Source organism: Rattus norvegicus, chromosome X (assembly GCF_021556685.1).
Source record: "Rattus norvegicus strain SHRSP/BbbUtx chromosome X, alternate assembly SHRSP_T2T, whole genome shotgun sequence".
Taxonomy (NCBI): Eukaryota; Metazoa; Chordata; class Mammalia; order Rodentia; family Muridae; genus Rattus; species Rattus norvegicus.
In genome coordinates, this window is record NC_141554.1 from 14,195,910 (window position 1) to 14,204,874 (window position 8,965).

Below are 8,965 nucleotides of genomic sequence, written 5' to 3' on the forward strand. Positions count from 1 at the left end.
CCCCAGTTTGATTTTTTTTATGTATCCTGTACTGTGAAAGCAAAAATAAATGAGCTGGTCCATGTTTCCAAGAAGCTCGATTACCTGGGGCATATGTTTGCTTGCTAACTGTGACACATTGAGAAAATACTTAATAGTCTAATGCTAGGGAAGCATAGAGAAAAGATACTGAAGATCCATTTTATAGAGATACCACCAATTCTATCCATACAGTTTGCACTGCATCACATCTTTGGTTAGGGCTTAAGAAGAGGAGAGAGCTTTATGTGCTAATCCCCAACTTAAATAGCCTTTGCTGACTCTTTAATCTTCTTATGGATGCTGAAACAACAAGGACTATTGGAAAGAACTTTATTAGGAGTAACAACACATATTCGTGTCAAGGATCTGTTTCATATTAATTGAATCTAAAAGTGATTTTACTGAGTCTGTATGGTAAAATACTACTACAACTACTGCTGCTACCCAAGAATTCTTAAATAGTTGCTCTGTGCTACACCCATTCTAAGAGGTAACAAATAATATAATTTCTTAGAATGACCTTTTGAGGGAGTTACTAATACAATTCTAAGTTTACAGTTAAAAATACTGAGTATTAGGAAAGGGAAGTAGGTTATGGAAATTTTGGATAGTTTATAGTAGTTAAGTCACCACTCTCAGACAGCATGCAGGCAGCATGCAGTTTAGGCTGATGTATCTACCAAAAAAAAGTTCAAAATAAGACTCCATTGAGATACGTATAAATATTTGCTAAGCAGCAAACTTTGTAAACATGTGCACATAGAAACTAATTGTGCAGTATGGGTAGTTTAATAACAATTAACCTTTGCATGTAATTGTTCAATTTGCATCATGTGTAATTTAGCAATAGTGCATGCTAAACAGCATTTTAATGTTAAGAATACCAAGAAAACTTCTGGAAAAAGAATTGGAAAGATGAACCCACTACATGGCTATTAGAATAAATGGTCTGTCTTTTTCTAATAAATCTCTTTGCCATATAACAGACTTCAGGATAAATGAGCTTTACTTAAGATTCAGTTAGTTTCCATTAGAAAAGCAGACTTGACTTCTTTCCAAACACCAATGAAACAACATTAAAGATATAAAAGGGAATAATAAATGTATCTATAAAACATTTATAGTTATAAAAAGGATAAGGGTTAGGGACTGACCAGAGATTTTTGACAAAATTCCAAAACACTAAAATCATAGGTGCCATTTGACAGGTGAGTTCCCATGGATCCTTAGCTTAGCGCTCAGTAGAAAGCAGTGGGGAAGAGGCATTTCTACAGCCTCTACAAAGTCAAAATTTGGAAATTACAAAGTTGGCATGGAGTTAAGGTGGATCTCAGAATAATTAATAAAAATATCACCACATAGTAGTTAGAGTAAACATAACATCCTCACATCCTTGTGAAAGGAGACTCCTTTGACTTACAAATATGAAAATTAATACATAGAGTGATAAAAAGTTCTGAAACCCTATAGTGTTTCTTGAGTACCCTGTGGGAAACTTATTTTGACAACAGATAATACATTCAACCTGCGTTCTGATTTATGTCTTTTCATCTTCTATAGGAAGGTTTCCCCAAACATGCTATGGCTTCCATCTCAAGCAGAAAAGAAAATTGACAGGGTACCAAAGGAAATCAAAACAGACTTTTCTTTCTCAAAACCAACCTGTTCACACCTTCTGAACTCCAAATAACACAAAAGCTAAGACTGCATGCCATTTGAAAAAACTAACAACCCACAGTACAAGAACCCAATGTAATAGTTTTTAAAGAACTCATTAAAAATTGAGACGATTCAAGTAATAGAAGTTCAATATAAATCAATTTGAACACTGTCTTCTAATTTTTTACAGTGTTTATGTATTTTTATGTGTATGGGTGGTTAGCCTGAATTTATGTCTGTGTGCCACATGTGTATAATGGCCATAGAGCTCATAAAGGGTGTTGGACTTCACGGAACTGAAATTAAGTATTGCTGTAAATCAACACTTGGATGCTATGAATCAAATCTGGGTTATCTGGAAGAGTAGCCAGTGCTCTTAACCACTAAACCATCTCTCCAGCCACCCATTTGAAATCGTTAGTTACTACTAACTACTTTGTTTCAAGCCCATCTTTCTCCTGTTATCATAATGGGCAAGGGTACATGATTGAGTTGTCTTCTCTCCAGTGACCTCTTGTGCCCTCCTTTGAAATGTGTGTACTTTACCTGTGAATATGGCTTCCTTCCCTATAGACCCATGTCTCACAGACTTGAAACAGAGTATGATTTCTAATTAAGATGTAAGCTCAAGTGTGACAAGAAAAATGGTCAGTCAATTAGGGCCCACCCACTCTTTTACATAGCATTTTCCTTAGGGATTCTGATCTCATTAAGTGTTCATTTCTGATAAATAGACTAATACTGTATTTACCCCTTTCTAGGGTCTTGCTTTAGTTCTTCATACCCAAACCAACAGAAATAATGCAGTGATTATTTCTTAAATTCTGGGCCGATGACCTAGAGTTATAATGAAATATAGCAAAATTTCATCTCTAGGTATAATGTTCTCCAAAGGCAGAGTGAAATCTTTTCAATCATGAGTAGGTCTTGTAGATACAAAATATTTATTCAATTTCCTCTTTTTAAAATGTTAATGATTCTCAAATAAATCATAAAGAACAATGCCTAAGGTGATTGAGTGTTACAGCTGTGCTTTTACTTTAATAGGCCTGGATACTTGTTTGATGCATTAACTTTTTCTGGAGATATGTAAGCTAACATCTACAGACTCTAGATAGGGTACATATAGTAGATTAAAGAAATGGTTACACTCAACTCCATCTCTTCAAACTTCGAACAATGAGGAGATACCTGTAGGGGACATGCTACCAGAGAAATATCTCTCCACCCAGCTACCATCAATTGTTTATATATCTCTGAATAGGAAAGACCCATGAATCTTCCCTTAAATACTCAGTCACTGCATATTGCTGATATGTCTTTGAATAAGGGTGGGATTTTGTGACACCATCACCCCCAGACAGAAATTGTTAACTGCTTATATATCCTCAAGGAAGGTTGGAGATATTTACTGCCCCCCTCCTTCAACAACTGTAAACTGTCTATGTGTGAGTCTTCTCCATAGCAACTGTTAATTGCTTATAGATTTTCAGGGATGGGTGGGGCCCTTGAGTCCCCTTCTCAGTAACTGTTATCTGATTATGTATTCTTAGGGACAAATGGAGCCTCTGATTTCTTCTTGCCAGTGTCCCTTAGCTGCTTAAATATCCCCAAGGAAAAATGGAGTCTTGAGTGACAGATTCATGGTATATGCATTTATCAAAAAAACCTCATAATTTTCCTACTAGGATATATGACATATCTGGCCATGGGTTTTTGACTAGGTTTACAGTACTAGATATGCATTCTTTCCTGTGGCGTGGGCCTCCAGTCTAATTGGAAAGTAGCTGTTTGTCTTCATAGTAGTTGTACTATTTCATCTTGCCTGGCATGATAGTTTAGACCACAAGGTCCACAGCTGGATAGAGACAATAATGGCAATTCTTCATCAGTCTGCATAGCACCATCAAGCTTGCATCTTGCCTCCAGTTTCATTTCTCTTTGCCCTGTAGAATATGGCACCTTCAGCAATAGTCTTATCGCCTAGTTCTTGTGGAAAATCCATATCAGTGGCAATAGGCCTATATTGTTTTAGAGACCTCAGAGACACTCCTGTCTAATAATTCTCACATCCCTAAGGACTGGGATTCTTTTGTATTAGTCATATAACCTTATTACTTCTGCAAATGTCTTTTGCCACATCCAATTTTCACTCAAACCATTGCTCTAATGCTTACAAGCACAAGATGTTATACTGTGTCCCATTACTATAAAGCCCGGCCCCCTCAAATTTCACAGCCATGTCTGTATTAGCTGCCTATCTTTATTCCTTTGGTAGTGCTTTCACAGCTTTCCGATGTTTTTCTAAATCTATAAAATTCTCAGAGCCTATCATTATATCATCTACAACATAAATCCACTTAAAAGTGTGTAGGGAGGCTCTCTGAAGGCTGACTGCACTTCATTTCAAACAATTTTCAATTGGTCTCAGAAGTCAGCAGCTAATAGGATACTGAAGAAAAATGTTAGCATGTCCAATACAGCATGAAAATATTTTATCACTTGTGTCAATTGATCCCTCAGAAGATCTATGTTGAGCATTATCAAGAGGGACAGGGAAAAGGTAGACACTGTCAGCCACCACCTAATGAGTTTTCCTAATATTTCATAAACTTCAACTAAGATGTATGGCTTCCATGCAGAAAGGAATTTTGAGGCAAGCCAGCATGAATCAGAGCTGTAGTTTAATAAAGAAAATTGAATATAAGTGTTAGTCAAAAAGGCTGATAGAACAAAAGTGGTGGTGTTCAGGAAGGAACTTAGACACATTCAAGAACATTTGTGTGGCCTTGGGTAGTAGAAAAGTGTACTTCATTGTCTTTATAATAGATATAGAAGTCCGGTGGATTTTGAAGCTATTTTCTTAAAAGGGTGGATAAAGAACCAGAATGAGATCATAGGGTGGTTCCTGAGAGTATTTTATGGAAATATAATTGGTATGATCCCAAGGATGAAAGGAAGTAAGGAACCTAAAGTATATGGAGGTAATGAAGGCCTTGTTAAAGATTCCTAGAAAATGTCCTTGAAAAGGAATGAGGCCTTACCAAGTCATACACATTTAGATCTTAACCTGGTTATTTTCACTTTGACATAAATTAGTTTTATATGAAAATAATGTTCTTTATATATTGGCAACATTTATAGCCAATGTTGGTAATTGTACTGGAACTCTAGCTTAACAGCTGGTAGGAATGTTCGAACAGATAGCAAGATATGGGGTGTTTAATTTGCCATATCACAAGAACTTTGCTTGCCTTTTTTATCCTGCTTTGGGCAGTGGTGGAGATGAGAAGCATTGTCATAGTTAGGCCTTCACAACCTGTAGTTATTTTCCATCAGCTCTTCTACTTCCTCAACATGTAGTGCTGCCATTGAGTCTTCATGCATCTTCCTACTTCTTGCCTTGCACATGTTTGATGCAGCTAATATAAGCTTCTTGCCCTAGCACAAGGCCAAGATGGGAACAGGGGTGGGATCCTGTCTGCCATGTCTGCAATAATTACTAATGAGCTGGCACTTTAAGCAGGACAGGTTGTAGGTTTAGGGTTATAGCTGAAGCTGCCATCACTTCAGCAAGCCACAATCAAGTGTTAAAGCTCCACCCCACAGTTACCTGGCAACAGTGAGGTGTGCCTGCCTCACTACAAAAGGGGCTGCTTGCACGCTCTGCTTTCTCTTGCCTTCTTGCTCTTGCTCTGTCTTCTCACTCCTTCCCCCTCTCTCCCAGTCCCCCCTTCCTCATGCTCATGACCAGCTTCTTTCTACTCCTCTTCTCTCTCTCTCTCTCTCTCTCTCTCTCTCTCTCTCTCTCTCTCTCTCTCTCTCTCTGTGTGTGTGTGTGTGTGTCATTCTCTGTCTCTACTACCCTCTCAACACCCCTCCCCATGCCCTGAATAAACTTTATTCTATACTATACCATCATATGGCTAGTCCCTTGGGGAAAGGGATGCCTCAGCATGGGCTCAAGGATGTACTCCCTTCTCCCACACCTGACTATATAGCCACCAAACACTTTCCTTCTCTCCTTATCTTTTTATAAAACACAACAGTATGTATGTGGAGGGGTGCTGTTTTCAGTGGTCTAGTCATCCAGAAACACACATGCCATTATAAGTAACCACAACTAAACTCACTGTTGCACTAGGATGGACTTGGGTAAAACTGGATCTATAGTCTGTGATTGGTGATGTATCTAGGGGAATAGAAGTTTGTTCAAATCTCTCTATGAAAAGTTAATGCAAAAAGAGCTACTTGGATCAAAAGACAAAATGATGGGAGTTCTGTGTAGAAAGCACTATCAGTCATGAGACTCTAGATGATAGCCTGCTTCCTTAATACAGTTTTGAAATGATGAATTTTATGGGTTTTCAAAGTATGGTACTGGGGTTACTGGCTTGTTACAAATTCAGGTTTTCAGCACCATTAATGCCTTCTGAATGAGCAGCTCAGGATGATGCCAACAACAGGTGCTATAACAAGACCTCCAGTAATTCTGAAGGATGTAATCATTTGAGAATCACAGTTACAATTAAAAAGTTTTTCTAGATATGAGGGACAGCACAAATTGCTTCAGCATGAACAAGGCAGAAGGAAGAAGTGAGGCAAGTGTTGACTTACAATTTCTATTACTTTCCTGTATTCTAGAAGTAGAAAGAGATGCTAAAAATGCTATAGAGGAGAGCACACAGAGTTAGATAACTGAACAACCTGGAGAGAGCTAGTGAGAGAGAGAGAGAGAGAGAGAGAGAGAGAGAGAGAGAGAGAGAGAGAGAGAAAGCGTTCCCAGCAACAATGACTGTACATCAGCTGCATTTAGTGCCTTTTAGCCTTTTACTAAGATTAACAGGTGCAGGGTCTTTGGCCCACACATAACTAGTAGATTCAACTGCAGATATTATGATGATTAATTCCTATTTCATGAAGAAGTAAAAACATGAAAAGTCATCTATCAAGTAATCATTAATATTACCGAGAATACTCATTGACAAAGTGATATACAATCTTATCTCAGCATCAATCATACTGTTCCTCTCTCAAGCCATCAGAGGACCTACTCTCTGTCTGGCCTAGGTAGAAATTTTTCAAGGGCCATCTAGAGCTTGCCAAGTACTGTAATAGCAGAAAGCCTGGTACAAATTGATTCAAGCATCCCTGGCTAAGGCTGTACCTTCAGGAGCCAGCATAATCAGCTGCAACTGTATTATAGTTTTCTCAGGGTGTCAGTGGAGTGTTCAAGATGGCTGGTAGTAATTTAAGAGTTGTCCAATTGGCTGTTTGAATAACAGGCATTTTGCTCATGTCAGTCAAGGCAGCAAGCAAGAGTTCAGTGTGTGCTAACTAAGTAGTCAAATTATACCATCCCACAACTGATCTTTGCTTGATTACAGGAAAATGAACATCATGAGTGATTATGAATATAAACTTAAAGAACAAACTATGAATAGTGGATCATCTTGCAATCCAGGATCGCCATAAGCATGGCCTGGGCTACAAAGTAAGTGCCTGCCTAAAAGATCACAATAAAAAAGAAAGAGAATTTATCAATAGCATTAATAGTTAAAAGATGTTAGTAGTGATTTCATGGTACTTAACATCTACTTGATGCCCATCATCTGTCTCAATATGACCTTAGATCTGTCTTTTTGCCATGAGAGTGTACTTTCTGTTAAAACACACTCTTTCCTAGGAGGAAAGTAATTATAGCTTCTGCTAACACTTCTTGGGGTCAACTAGCTGAGATTAAATTTCCTGGATATCTGGTTGAACACAGAGTTTCAAAAACTGTTTGGCAAGCAGTGTACAGAGGAATACACTGCAAGTAGATTCACAGGTAAACAATAGATTAGCTATATTGTTGGGTACCTCTCCAATAGAGATCCATAAGCGTATAAAAGGGGGAAACTGCTATATAGCATTAGCAGTTTCATTCAGACCAGACAATTTCAAGAAGTACCTCCTGTTTGTGAGAGTGCATTGATCAAGATCACTGTATTGGTGGGGAATATAAAGTTTGCTAAAACAAGTGAACAAGTACATGTGTGTATTTGTGTGTGCACATGTGTGGTATGTGTATGTGTGTGTGTTTTTTATATGTGTGTGCACGCATGCACATGTGTGTATATCAGATCTTAAAAATTTGCATGCATGTGTATTTACATAAATATGGAGGTCAAAAATCAACATTAGCAAGCTTTCATATTATTTCTCAAGAAACATTTACCTTGTTCCTTTAAATGAACTAACTCTCTAGCCTGCAAGTGTAACTGAGTAGGCTAGCCTGGTTGGACAAAGAGACTCAGGGATTTATATGTCTCTGCCTACCCACACAACAATTAAAAGCATATGCGACTATGCCCGGCTTTTGAAATGTGTATTCTGGTGATCAAGTCAGGCCTGCATGCCTTTGCAGTAACTATGATATGGACTGAGCCATCTTTGCAGTCATTCCAAAACATCTTTTAACTTCAGTGTTTCTGTGGTTTTCTTTAAAAAAATGGTTAAATTATCCATTGACAAAATTTTCCTTGGTGATATTCAAAGAATTTTCTATAAAATCATGCAACAATCAAGAACAGAAAACTAAAAATTGCAGAAGCATAAAATAGACTTTAAGCTCCTCATTTATCAGTATCTGGCGTTGTACCTTCAGTGTACTCAGAATATGTACACAAAATGAATGGCAACTATGCCATAAAACATTCATATAATAATTCTGGAAAGAAATTCCCATGCACCATGAGCCTATTTCAGACTATGCTGAAAAATTTCAAAAGCTTACACTATCATGGTGGCTATTGATAAAAGTATAAGTTACAGAAAACAAAACATCGTTATAGATAATTTGAGAATTACTGTATACAAAATAACCAAATTTCATGAAATGGAACAAATAAAGATGAAGATATAGTCTATTTTTTCTCCATCTTTATTAAATTGGGTATCTCTTATTTACATTTCAATTATTATTCCCTTTCCTGGTTTCCAGACCAACATCCCCTTAACCCTTCCCCCTCCCCTTTATATATAGGTGTTCCCATCCCCATCCTCCCCCCATTACCACCCTCCCCCCAACAATCCCGTTCACTGGGGGTTCAGTCTTGGCAGGACCAAGGGCTTCCCCTTCCACTGGTGCCACTACAAGGCTATTCATTGCTACCCATGCAGTTGGAACCCAGGGTCAGTCCATGTATAGTCTTTGGGTAGTGGCTTAGTCCCTGGATGCTCTGGTTGGTTGGCATTGTTGTTCATATGGAGTCTCAAGCCCCTTCGAGCTCTCTCAGTCCTT